Here is a 14,860-nt window from a genome sequence, read left to right on the forward strand (position 1 = left end):
TGTACTTGCTGCAGTGCATCTACTAGCAAATTGTGAGCAATTTGTAGTGAGACTTGCGACCGGTGTGTTTTGCGCTTAGTGACGCACATATCCATTGCAAAGACCGAAGTGGGAAAATTTATTAGGGGTTGGATTTCAATTAGGCACAGTCTGCCATTTCCTTTTTTATTTTACGTTTATTTTGTTTAATAACTCAGCGTCATCTCATCTGGCATAGTAGTGTGCTTTCATACTTGGCTAGAAAATAGCCATAGGAGAATCCAAACGGCTTACTTACGCCTACAGTAGCGTTATATATATTTGATTTCTGGTTGATCTGCTGGTGGCTGTACTTGCTGCAGTGCATCTACTAGCAAATTGTGAGCAATTCGTAGTGAGACTTGCGACCGCTGTGTTTTGTGCTTAGTGACGCACATATCCATTGCAAAGACCGAAGTGGGAAAATTTATTAGGGGTTGGATTTCAATTAGGCACAGTCTGCCATTTCCTTTTTTATTTTACGTTTATTTTGTTTAATAACTCAGCGTCATCTCATCTGGCATAGTAGTGTGCTTTCATACTTGGCTAGAAAATAGCCATAGGAGAATCCAAACGGCTTACTTACGCCTACAGTAGCGTTATATATATTTGATTTCTGGTTGATCTGCTGGTGGCTGAACTTGCTGCAGTGCATCTACTAGCAAATTGTGAGCAATTCGTAGTGAGACTTGCGACCGCTGTGTTTTGCGCTTAGTGACGCACATATCCATTGCAAAGACCGAAGTGGGAAAATTTATTAGGGGTTGGATTTCAATTAGGCACAGTCTGCCATTTCCTTTTTTATTTTACGTCTATTTTGTTTAATAACTCAGCGTCATCTCATCTGGCATAGTAGTGTGCTTTCATACTTGGCTAGAAAATAGTCATAGCAATAGGATAGCATCGTTTGGTTTTAAAAACTAAAAAACACAAAAAAAAACAAAAAAACACAAAAAAAAGTTAAAAAAAAATTAAAGTTATAACTATCATTTTAAAAATGTTTAACCCGAGGGCTAGGGGTAGAGGACGAGGGCGGGGACGTGGGCGTCCAACTACTGCAGGGGTCAGAGGCCGTGGTCCTGGCCGGGGTGAGACACCACCTGCTTATGAGGGAGCAGGGGAACGCCGCAGAGCTACACTCCCTAGGTTCATGTCTGAAGTTACTGGGACTCGTGGTAGAGCACTGTTGAGGCCAGAACAGTGCGAACAGGTGATGTCGTGGATTGCCGACAATGCTTCGAGCAATTTGTCCACCAGTCAGTCTTCCACGCAGTCCACCCATGTCACCGAAATCGGCACTCCTCCAGCTCCTGCACCTCAGCCTCCTCCCCCCCAGTCTGCCCCCTCCCAGGAAAATTTGCCATTTGAACCGGTCGCAGTCTGTGGGTGATGATGACCTTCTTGATGTGGTGGAAGAAGTGTCTAAAGAGGTGTCCGACGATGAGGAGACACGGTTGTCAGACAGTGGGGAAGTTGTTGTCAGGGCAGGAAGTCCGAGGGGGGAGCAGACTGAGGGATCGGAGGATGATGAGGTGACAGATCCAAGCTGGGTTGATAGGCCGGGTGAACACAGTACTTCTGAGACAGAGGAGAGTCCTCGACCAGAACAGGTTGGAAGAGGCAGTGGTGGGGCCAGACGGAGAGGCAGGGCCAGAGCTGGTGCATCAGCGCCAAATGTGTCAACTAGTGAAGCTCCCGTGGCGAGGGCTCCTGCGGCGAGGGCTAGATTTTCCGAAGTCTGGAGGTTCTTTAAGGAAACACCGGATGACCGACGGACTGTGGTGTGCAACATTTGCCAAACCAGGATCAGCAGGGGTTCCACCACTACTAGCTTAACTACCACCAGTATGCGCAGGCATATGAATGCTAAACACCCCACTCAGTGGCAACCAGCCCGTTCACCTCTGGCCGTGCACACCACTGCTCCTTCCCCTGTGTCAGCTGATAGTCAGCCCCCTGCCCAGGACCCTGCCACAAAAACCCCATCGTCGCCTCCACGATCCTCCACAGCATCCACCAGCGTTCAGCTCTCCATACCCCAGACGCTGTAGCGGAAACGCAAATATAGTGCAACCCACCCGCACGCCCAAGCCCTTAATGTCCACATCTCCAGATTGCTTAGCCTGGAGATGCTGCCCTATAGGCTAGTAGAGACCGAGGCCTATCGCAACCTCATGGCGGCGGCCGCCCCTCGGTATTCGGTCCCCAGCTGCCACTACTTTTCCCGATGTGCCGTCCCAGCCCTGCACCAGCACGTGTCAGACAACATCATCCGTGCCCTGACTAACGCCGTTTCTGACAAGGTCCACCTGACCACGGACACGTGGACGAGTGCTGCCAGGCAGGGCCACTATATATCGCTGACGGCACATTGGGTTAACTTGGTGGAGGCTGGGACCGAGTCTGACCATGCGGCTGGTCATATACTGCCGACGCCGAGGATTGCGGGGCCTACCTCGGTCCAGGTGTTTCAGGCCTACTATGCCTCCTCCTCCTCCCACCCCTCCTCCACCTCCTCCTCCTCCGAATTACCATCCGTGGGCATGGCGCCATCAGTCGGTAGCTCTAGGCACAGCAGCAGTGCCGTCGCTAAGCGACAGCAGGCGGTGCTCAAACTGCTGAGCCTAGGCGATAAAAGGCACACCGCCCAAGAGCTATTACAGGGCATCACGCCGCAGACTGATCTGTGGCTGGCACCGCTGAACCTGAAGCCAGGCATGGTTGTGTGTGACAACGGCCGTAACCTGGTGGCGGCTCTGCAACTCGGCAGACTGACACATGTGCCATGCCTGGCCCATGTGTTAAATCTGATAGTTCAGCGTTTCCTCAAGACATACCCCAATCTGTCTGATTTGCTCACGAAGGTGCGCCGCATCTGTGCGCATTTCAGGAAGTCCAGCACAGATGCTGCCACTCTCAGGGCAGCGCAGCGCCGCCTCCAACTGCCCGCTCACCGACTGTTGTGCGACGTGCCCACGAGGTGGAATTCAACACTGACCATGTTATCCAGAGTTTACCAGCAGCGCCGAGCGATTGTAGACTGCCAGATGTCAACTTCCACCAGAACTGGTAGTCAGGTCAGTCAGCTTCCTCAAGTCTACAATGAGGAGTGGACGTGGATGTCTGATATCTGTCAGGTGCTGAGTAACTTTGAGGAGTCAACACAGATGGTCAGTGGCGATGTCGCCATCATCAGCCTCACCATCCCGCTGCTTGGCCTGTTGAAAAACTCTCTGATCAGCATGAAGTCGGAAGCTTTGCGCTCGTCACAAGAGACGGGGGAAGAAGATTCCCTTGTTGATAGCCAAAGCACCCTTAGGTCTGTTTCTCAGCGCATATCGGAGGAGGTGGAGGTGGAGGAGAATGAGGAGGAAGAGGAGGAGAATGTTGGCGAGACACAAGAGGGGACCATTGTTGAGTCCTTCACTGTTCAGCGTGTATGGGCAGAAGAAGAGGAGTTGGAGGAGTTGGAGGAGGAGGAAATGGACAGTCAGGCCAGTGAGGGGAGTGAATTCTTACGCGTTGGTACTCTGGCGTATATGGCAGATTTCATGCTAGGCTGCCTATCCCGTGACCCTCGCGTTCAAAGAATTTATTCCAGCACCGATTACTGGGTGTTCACTCTCCTGGACCCACGGTACAAGCAAAATATTTCCACTCTCATCCCTGGAGAGGAAATGAGTGTGAGAATGCATGAATACCAGCAGGCCCTGGTTCACAAGCTGAAACAGTATTTCCCTTCTGACAGCGCTAGCGGCAGAGTGCGTAGTTCTGCGGGACAAGTAGCGAGGGAGAGTAGGCGAGCAGGCAGCTTGTCCAGCACTGGCAAGGGTACGCTTTACAAGGCTTTTGCCAGCTTTATGTCACCCCAGCAAGACACTGTCACCTGTCCCCAGTCTTGGCAGAGTAGGGCTGATCTTTACAGAAAGATGGTGAGGGAGTACGTAGCTGACCATACCATCGTCCTAAATGATCACACAGCTCCCTACAACTACTGGGTTTCAAAGCTGGACATGTGGCACGAACTGGCGCTGTACGCCTTGGAGGTTCTTGCCTGCCCTGCCGCTAGCGTCTTGTCTGAGCGGGTTTTCAGTGCAGCTGGTGGCATCATCACCGATAAGCGTACACGCCTGTCGACTGACAGCGCTGACAGGCTGACGCTTATTAAGATGAATAAAGCCTGGATTTCTCATAATTTCCAATCTCCACCAGGTGAAGGAAGCTCAACCTGAATAATTTATCCACTCCTCCTCCTCCTCATTTTCCTCCTTCTCCTCCTCTTTGTACAGTAAATCAGAGGAAACTGGCTATTTTTTGACAGGGCCCACTGGCTCTAGCTATAGTACTTTATGCATTTAATTTTTCTGGAGGGCCACCTACCCGGTCCTCTGTTTTAAACAATTTTTGGGAGTGCCACATACAGGCACTCAATCTATTCAATTTTTCTGGAGGGCCACCTACCCGATCCTCTGTTTTAAACAATTTTTGGGAGTGCCACATACAGGCACTCAATCTATTCAATTTTTCTGGAGGGCCACCTACCTGCTCCTCTGGTTTGAAAACTTTTTTGGACTGCCACATACAGGCACTCAATCTATTCCATTTTACTGGAGGGCCACCTACCTGCTCCTCTGGTTTGAAAAGTTTTTTGGACTGCCACATACAGGCACTCAATCTATTCAATTTTTCTGGAGGGCCACCTACCCGCTCCTCTGGTTTGAAAACTTTTTTGGACTGCCACATACAGGCACTCAATCTATTCCATTTTACTGGAGGGCCACCTACCTGCTCCTCTGGTTTGAAAACTTTTTTGGACTCCCACATACAGGCACTCAATCTATTTCATTTTTCTGGAGGGCCACCTACCCGCTCCTCTGGTTTGAAAACTTTTTTGGACTGCCACATACAGGCACTCAATCTATTTGATTTTTCTGGAGGGCCACCTACCTGCTCCTCTGGTTTGAAAACTTTTTTGGACTGCCACATACAGGCACTATCCAAATTAAATTGTCTCCATAGCAGCCTCCACACATTGTCTCCATTGCTACCTCCAAAAGTCGTCCATATAGCTGCCTCCATACATCGTCCCCTTATGAAGCGAGGTGTGTCAGGCAAAAATTTGGGTTGTTTTCATGGATTCCAAAGTTGTTAACTTTGTCGCCACCCTGCTGTGTTATCCACAAAATATACTGGCAAACTTTTATCATTTACCAATATTATTTCAGCGCTTCTTGCGCATCTGTTTACATTCCCCTCACCCGGCATATCCTAAACTTATAAGAATGCTACTACACTTGATCTTATACAAAAGGTTCTTAGAAGTGCTGTTTGGGGAGTAGCCTAGAGACAGGGGCTTGGATTGGCGAAAGCTCACCTGGCAGCGGAGCGCCAGCTCCATGCGCATCATGCGCTTCTTACGCATCTGTTTACATTCCCCTCACCCGCCATATCCCAAACTTATAAGAACGCTACTACACTTGATCTTATACAAAAGGTTCTTAGAAGTGCTGTTTGGGGAGTAGCCTAGAGACAGGGGCTTGGATTGGCGAAAGCTCGCCTGGCAGCGGAGCGCCAGCTCCATGCCAAGATCCAACTAACATAGTTTTAACTGCAGCACCTTTAATCTACTACTAGTTCACTGCCTCCATACATGGTCCCCTTATCAAACGAGCTGTGTCAGGCAGAATTTTGGGTTGTTTTCATGGCTTCCATGTTAACTTTGTCGCCACCCTGCTGTGTGATCCACAAAATATACTGGCAAACTTTTATCATGTACCGATATTATTTGAGCGCTTCTTGCTCACCTCCTTTGGTTCCTCTCTGCCACCCATTGGTTTGAAGCCTGAGTCCATTTAGAGTATGTCGCCATGCCACTCTCTAGCCTGCCGCTGCTGCCGCTGCCTCTGCATGCCGTCCCCTATAGTGTCAGGGTCAATTATTGGATGTTTTAGATGCTATCTAGCCTCATTCTGTCACTCTGTCATGGCCATGCTGTTGCCCATAATTTTGGCATAATGGTGCGATTAAGCAGCCTCAGAGGCATCCATGCATGCTGCCCCTGCTGTTTCCTGTCCATTTCCGTGGTGTTTCCATCCTTTTCTGAGGTTCCCAGGTGTTTGGCCAAGCTTCCCTGTGCAGAGCCTTGGTCCCCTTGAAAAATGCTCGAGTCTCCCATTGACTTCAATGGGGCTCGTTATTCGAGACGAGCACTCGAGCATCGGGAAAAGTTTGTCTCGAATAACGAGTACCCGAGCATTTTAGTGCTCTCTCATCTCTAGTGTTTATATATAGTGCTAGTGGGATGTGGTCCCCCACCGGCCTCTTTTCTTTTTGAAGATTCTTCATGTGATGCTTCCCCGCTCAGGTCCGCCGGAGTTCTCCTTCTTCTTTCCGGTGAATGAGTGCATGTCTTTCAACACAATTAGAATTTTAAATCCTGCGCTTAGTACGAATCAGTCGAGTTGTCCGACAGCCACGCCCCCCCGATTTGTGTCGCATGACCCATAGAAAATGTGCCCCATAGTGTCACCATGTCCGTAAACCCCGTAGAGTAAAAGTAAATAACAACTGAGCCCACATGATGAAAGTGGTAACAAAAATTATCATTTTTACCTATTTCAACTTATCTACTCTAAAAATGTTATGCCACTTGAAAAATGACGATGCAGTGATAGATTTGAAGTTTAGTAAAACGGATGAAAAAATATCCAAGTTTGGTGATCGTATTGACCCATACAATATTACTAAAATGTTTATTAGGTTATACGGTGAAGACCAAAAAAAAAAAAAAAAGTAAAAAAATTATTACAAAATTGATGCTTTTCTACTCTTCTATCCTCCATCTCAGAGGAGAAGTCCTGCAATGGCGCTCAATGCATCAATTGTACTTGTGTCAGTTACAGACTGTAATGGCGGCCACAGCAGTTACACCACCGCCAGATCATGTTTATACAGAATTGTGCATCACTGAGAGCCGGGCAGCAGTTTAGCTTTTCATAAAAATTTCATCCATCACCGTGTTCAAAAAAGTTTAATTCTTTATTTCAGTCCATTAAAACTCTGTATGCTTCTTACAATACTTGTTTAGCTGATGCTTTTTGGCCGATCCCAAGAAGAAGAATTAATAAGGAAATAAATATACACTATGGGCAAACCCAAAACATAGGCTCCTTATGACAGTTCTATTTCTGTCAGGTTCATTAAAGTGGCTCTGGGCCTTGATAAAGCTGCTTGTTGTTTTGCTGTGTGGGTTATTTACGACAGTCATATGAAAAGTGGCAAAAAGCCCCTACAAAAGTCGCAACATAGACCAGGGTGGGGACTGGTGTAAATGTGCACAAAAACTTGTGCCTAAATGGAAATTTGTGCCAAATCACAAATCATTAATTCAGTCATATTGTGAAAACTAGTCTATGCAAATAATGAAGGACCCGAAGGACCCAAAGAGACACCAGAGCATCCGATGCAAAAAGAGGACCTGGGGGGGAAGGAATGTCGGAAAGGTGAGTACAGTGCTACCATATATACTCAAGGTAAAGCCTAGTTTTTCAGCACAAAAAATGTGCTGAAAACCCAAACTCGGCTTATGCTCAAGTCAAAAAAATATATCAAAACTCACCTTCCTGCTTCCCCCTCTGCTGGCTATATACTGGGGCAGGGGGCTGGCTATATACTGGGCAGGGGTCTGGCTTTATACTGGGCAGGGGGCTGGCTATATACTGGGGGATATGGGCTGGCAGGCTATATACTGGGGGGCAGGTGCTGGTTATACACTATGGGGCAGGGTACGTCATGCTATATAATGGGGAGGCTGTGACCAATGCTTTTCCCACCCTCGGCTTATACTCCAGTCAATAGGTTTTCCCAGGTTTTTGTGGTAAAATACGGGGCCTTGGCTTATACTTGGGTGGGCTTATTCTCGAGTATATACGGTATTTGTTTTTTAACTAAAGGGTTGGCATACTGGTGGCAGTGGCTGGCCGGCTATATACTGGGGGAGATTGGCTGGCTATATACTACAAGTACTGGCAGGCTATATACTGGGAGGGTTGGGCCGGCTATATACTGCAGGGACTGGCAGGCTATATACTACAGGGGGCTGGCAGGCTATATACTGCAGGGACTGGCAGGCTATATACTGCTGGGGATTGCAGGCTATATACTGAGGGGCAGGGTCTGGCAGGCTATTTACTGGGGGGGCTGGCTGGCTATATACTGCAGGGGCTGGTAGGCCATATACTGGGGGGGGCAATGGCTGGATGGCTGTATACTGGGGGGCAGGTGCGGGCAGGCTATATAATGGGGGGGAAGGGGCTTGCAGGCTACATATGGGGGGCAGGGGCCTGCAGGCTATATACTGGGCACAGGGGCTGGCAGGCTATATACTAGGGGGTTGAGCTGGTTATATACTGCAGTGTCTGGCAAGCTACATACTGCAGGGACTGGCAGGCTATATACTGTGGGGTCAGGGGCTGGAAGGCTGTATACTGGGGGAAGGGGCAGGCAAGCTATATACTGGGGGTAAGGGCTGACAGGCTATATACTGGGGGGCAGAGGCTTGTAGGCTATTTACTGGGGGGCAGAGGCTGGTAGGCTATTTACTGGGGGCAGAGGCTGGCAGGCTATATATATACTGTAGGAGTAGTTATATACTAACCCCGGACCCTGATAATCTAACCACATTGTCAGCACCCAGAACTAGAGGAATCATGAAGCGTCTGGTTAGAGAGTCCCCACCCACACTCTAGAATTTAACAGTGACCAGCCTAGGGAGTGATAGGAGCTAACATAGCAATAAAACTGAGGAAAATTGTAATTACAGGGTTAAAATCTTTATTGTGTAAATATCATTAGGGGATTGAAATTTGAGACTTTTCTTTAATGGGCAAACCCTTTTAAAGAACATATGGACCGAGAACTACTGTATACCTTATTAAGTTTCTTTATTAGAGATGAGCGAGCACTAAAATGCTCGGGTGCTCGTTATTCGAGACAAACTTTTCCAGATGCTCGAGTGCTCGTCTCGAATAACGAGCCCCATTGAAGTCAATGGGAGACCCGAGCATTTTTCAAAGGGACCGTGGTTCAGGAATAAAATGTGTTATTTAATTGAAAAAGAATGTCTTCTGATAAGTTAGCAGATGTATGCAAACATCTGCAATCTATTCTTCACTGTTCCGCGCGTATATTATCTCCCGACAAGTTATCAGATGTGAAGAACAGTGAAGAATAGAATAAAAACAGTGAACACAGGATCATTTAAGTGAAAAACACAGTGAAAAACACAGTGAAGAATAGATTACAGATGTTCGGCACATCTGCTTACTTGTCGGTGTGATACGCTGTCCCGGGATCCGCTCCCCTTCTTCCACTGAAGTCTCCCCGTGCTGCCCGATGTCTCCCCGTGCTGCCCGATGTCTCCCCCGTGCTGCCCGATGTCTCCCCCGTGCTGCCCGATGTCTCCCCCGTGCTGCCCGATGTCTCCCCCGTGCTGCCCGATGTCTCCCCGTGCTGCCCGATGTCTCCCCCGTGCTGCCCGATGTCTCCCCCGTGCTGCCCGAAATCTCCCCGTGCTGCCCGACGTCTCCCCGTGCTGCCCGATGTCTCCTCCGTGCTGCCCGATGTCTCCCCCGTGCTGCCCGATGTCTCCCCCGTGCTGCCCGATGTCTCCCCGTGCTGCCCGATGTCTCCCCCGTGCTGCCCGATGTCTCCCCGCGCTGCCCGATGTCTCCCCCGTGCTGCCCGATGTCTCCCCGCTGCCCGATGTCTCCCCGCTGCCCGATGTCTCCCCGTGCTGCTTGATGTCTCCCTGCTGCTTGATGTCTCCCTGCTGCCGTTCCGCGCGTATCTTCCGACAAGTAAGCAGATGTGCCGAACATCTGTAATCTATTCTTCACTGTGTTCTTCACTGTCTTTTTCACTTAAATGATCCTGTGTTCACTGTGTTCACTGTTTTTATTCTATTCTTCATTGTTCTTCACTGTGTTTTTTTAATTAAATGCTCGATCTCGAGCAGGGGAAATACTCGTCCGAGCAATGAGCCGTTTCGAGTACCTTAATACTCGAACGAGCATCAAGCTCGGACGAGTATACTCGCTCATCTCTATTCTTTATGTTCATTCTTTACTCCAGTTGTATTGTTTTGACATTTACGATTCATTTATAGAGCTCATACACAGCCACATCAAGCCTCTATTCTGTATGGAGCTACAACGAAGGTAAATGAAACATCTAATATACTTGTTCTACTTCTGATTTAATTTGACTTTAATAGATTCTGTAAATGTGGCAGAAAGTAAAATAATGTTTCAGAAATTTTATTATTTTCTTATTTTAAAGCGCATTTAAAGGGGGTTTTTTTTAGGTAGCACATATGACTTTTTCATGTTACAGAAGCAACTTAAACGTCTACTGTATTTATTTCGTTGGTGTACACAGGAGTAGTTACCCACACAAAGAAACAGGTTTGACAGAATAGGAAAGAAAAGATCAATGCCAGGCTTTAGCAAGAAATGAATAAATACATCATGGAGTACAGTCATGGCCAAAAGTTTTGAGAATGATACAAATGTTAGTTTTTACAAAGTCTACTGCATTCGGTTTTATAATGGCAATTTGCATATACTCCAGAATGTTATAAAGAGTGATCAGCTTAACAGCAATTAATTGCAAAGTCAATATTTGCCTAGAAAATTAACTTTTTCCCCCAAAACACATTTCAACTTTATTGCAGACCTGCCTTAAAATGAACAGCTAACATCGTTTCAGTGATTGCTCCAGTAACACAGGTGCGGGTGTTGGTGAGGACAGGCGGGAGATCAATCTGTCATGATTAAGTAAGAATCATACCACTGGACACTTTAGAAGGAGGCTGGTGCCTGGCATCATTGTTTCTCTTCTGTTAACCATTGTTATCTCTAAAGAGACATGTGCAGTCATCATTGCACTGCACAAAACCGGCCTAACAGGGAAGAGTTTTGCAGCTAGAAAGATTGCACCTCAGTCAACAATCTATCGCATCATCAAGGAATTCAAGGAGAGGTTCCATTGTTGCCAAAAAGGATCCAGGGCACCCGAGAAGGACCAGCAAGTGCCAGGACTGTCTCTTAAAAGTGTTTCAGCTCCAGGATCGGGCTACCAGCAGTGCAGAGCTTGCTCAGGAATGGCAGCAGGCAGGTGTGAGTGCATCTGCACGCACTGTGAGGCGGAGACTCTTGGGGCAAGGCCTGGTGTCAAGGAGGGCAACAAAGAAGCCACTTCTCATCAGAAACAAAAACATCAGAGACAGGCTGATATTTTGCAAAAGGTACAGGGAGTGGACTGCTGAGGACTGGGGTAAAGTCATTTTCTCTGATGAATCCCCTTTCCGATTGTTTCAAACATCTGGAAAACAGCTTGTTCATAGAATACAAGGTGAGCGATACCACCAGTCTTGTCTCATGCCAGCTATAAAGCATCCTGCAGCCATTCATGTGTGGGGCTGCTTCTCAGCCAAGGGAATCGGCTCTCTCACAGTCTTGCATAAAAACACATCCAGGAATAAAGAATGGTACCAGAATGTCCTCCAAGAGCAACTTCTCCCAACCGCCAAGAGCAGTTTGGTGATCAACAATGCCTTTTCCAGCATGTTGGAGCACCTTTCCATAAAGCATAGGTGATAACTAGAGATGAGCGAACGTACTCGTCCGAGCTTGATGCTCGTTCGAGCATTAGCGTACTCGAAACTGCTCGTTCCTCGGACGAATAATTCGCCGCTCGAGAAAATGGCAGCTCCCGCCGTTTTGCTTTTTGGCGGCCAGAAACAGAGCCAATCACAAGCCAGGAGACTCTGCACTCCACCCAGCATGACGTGGTACCCTTACACGTCGATAGCAGTGGTTGGCTGGCCAGATCAGGTGACCCTGGAATAGACTAGCCCCTGCCCGCGCTGCTCGGATCATTCTGTGTCTGGATGCCGCTAGGGAGAGAGCTGCTGCTGGTCAGGGAAAGCATTAGGCTGTTCTATTAGAATAGTGTTAGGCAGGAGTGATTCTACAAGAACCCAACAGCCCTTCTTAGGGCTACAATAACGTTATACATTTTTTTTAATTTGCTTGTGGCTGGGCTTGCTGGCACTAGTAGTGCAGCTAGTACCATATTGTGAGGAATTTGCAGGGGGACTTGCTACCGTTGTGTTTAGCTCTTAGTGACACACATATCCACCTCAAACACTGAAGTGGGACAATTTATTAGGGGTTTGATTAGAATTAGGCAGAGTCTGCTGATTTTTTTTTTTTTTTACCTTTATTTCATTTTATAGCTCAAACTCATCTTGCAAAGCAGTGTGCTTTCATTGTAGGCTACAAAATAGCCATAGGAGAACCCCAACGGCTTACTTAGGCCTACAATAGCGTTATATTTTCCTTTTTTTTGTTTGCTTGTGGCTGGGCTTGCTGGCATTAGTAGTGCAGCTAGTACCATATTGTGAGGAATTTGCTGGGAGACCTGCGACCGTTGTGTTTAGCTCTTAGTGACACGCATATCCACCTCAAACACCGAAGTGGGACAATTTATTAGGGGTTTGATTAGAATTAGGCAGAGTTTGCAGATTTATTTATTTTTTTACCTTTATTTCATTTTATAGCTCAAAGTCCTCAGGCACAGCACAAAATCCAGTTGTTTGCTGTCAGTGTAGGTTAGAAACTAGCCATAGCAATAGGATAGCATCGTTTTTTTAAAAAAAAAATAAAAATAAAAAAAAATAAACACAAAAAAAAAATTAAAAGTTTACACTTTATTTTGGAAAATGTTTAACCCGAGGGCTAGGGGTAGAGGACGAGGGCGTGGACGTGGGCGTCCAACTACTGCAGGGGTCAGGGGCCGTGGTCCTGGGCGGGGTGAGACACCACCTGCTGATGAGGGAGCAGGGGAACGCCGCAGAGCTACACTCCCTAGGTTCATCATGTCTCAAGTTACTGGGACTCGTGGTAGAGCACTGTTGAGGCCAGAACAGTGCGAAGAGGTGATGTCGTGGATTGCGGACAATGCTTCTAGCCATTTGTCCACCAGTCAGTCTTCCACGCAGTCCACCCATGTCACCGAAATCAGCACTCCTCCGGCTCCTCCACCTCAGCCTCCTTCCCCCCAGTCTGCCCCCTCCCACCAAAATTTGGCATTTGAACCGGCATACTCTGAGGAACTGTTTTCTGGACCCTTCCCACAGTCACAAACCACTTGTCCGGTTGCTGCTGAGCAATTTTCCGATGCCCAGGTTTTCCACCAGTCGCAGTCTGTGGGTGATGATGACATTATTGACGTAGTGGAAGAAGTGTGTAAAGAGGTGTCGGACGATGAGGAGACACGGTTGTCAGACAGTGGTGAAGTTGTTATCAGGGCAGGAAGTCCGAGGGGGGAGCAGACTGAGGGATCGGTGGATGATGAGGTGACAGACCCAAGCTGGGTTGGTAGGCCGGGTGAACACAGTGCTTCTGAGACGGAGGCGAGTCCTATAGCAGAACAGGTTGGAAGAGGCAGTGGTGGGGCCAGACGAAGAGGCAGGGCCAGAGCTGGTGCATCAGCGCCAAATGTTGCCCGTAGTCAAGCTCCCGTGGCGAGGGCTAGATTTTCAGAAGTCTGGAGGTTCTTTAAAGAAACACCGGATGACCGACGGACTGTGGTGTGCAACCTTTGCCAAACCAGGATCAGCAGGGGTTCCACCACTACTAGCTTAGCTACCACCAGTATGCGCAGGCATATGAATGCTAAACACCCCACTCAATGGCACCAAGCCCGTTCACCTCCGTCCGGGCACACCACTGCTCCTTCCCCTGTGTCATCTGCTAGTCAGCCCCCTGTCCAGGACCACGGCCCAAACACCTCCCGTGCGAAAACCCCATCTTCGCCTCCACGATCCTCCACAGCATCCACCAGCGTTCAGCTCTCCATACCCCAGACGCTGGAGCGTAAAAGGAAGTATAGCGCAACCCACCCACACGCCCAAGTCCTCAACGTCCACATCTCCAAGTTGCTTAGCCTGGAGATGCTGCCCTATAGGCTGGTAGAGACCGAGGCCTTTCGAAACCTCATGGCAGCGGCCGCCCCTCGGTATTCGGTCCCCAGCTGCCACTACTTTTCCCGATGTGCCGTCTCAGCCCTGCACAAGCACGTGTCAGAGAACATCATCCGTGCCCTGACCAACGCCGTTTCTGACAAGGTCCACCTGACCACGGACACGTGGACGAGTGCTGCCGGGCAGGGCCACTATATATCGCTGACGGCACATTGGGTTAACTTGGTGGAGGCTGGGACCGAGTCTGACCCTGGGGCTGGTCATATACTGCCGACGCCGAGGATTGCGGGGCCTACCTCGGTCCAGGTCTCAAAGGCCTACTATGCCTCCTCCTCCTCCCACCCCTCCTCCACCTCCTCCTCCTCCGAATTACCATCCGTGGGCATGGCGCCATCAGTCGGTAGCTCTAGGCACAGCAGCAGTGCCATCGCTAAGCGACAGCAGGCGGTGCTCAAACTGCTGAGCCTAGGCGATAAAAGGCACACCGCCCAAGAGCTATTACAGGGCATTGCGGCGCAGACTGATCTGTGGCTGGCACCGCTGAACCTGAAGCCAGGCATGGTTGTGTGTGACAACGGCCATAACCTGGTGGCGGCTCTGCAACTCGGCAGACTGACACATGTGCCATGCCTGGCCCATGTGTTAAATCTCATAGTTCAGCGTTTCCTCAAGACATACCCCAATCTGTCTGATTTGCTCACGAAGGTGCGCCGCATCTGTGCGCATTTTAGGAAGTCCAGCACAGATGCTGCCACTCTCAGGGCAGCGCAGCGCCGCCTCCAACTGCCCGCTCAC

The sequence above is a fragment of the Engystomops pustulosus genome, chromosome 10, assembly GCF_040894005.1.
Source record: "Engystomops pustulosus chromosome 10, aEngPut4.maternal, whole genome shotgun sequence".
Taxonomy (NCBI): Eukaryota; Metazoa; Chordata; class Amphibia; order Anura; family Leptodactylidae; genus Engystomops; species Engystomops pustulosus.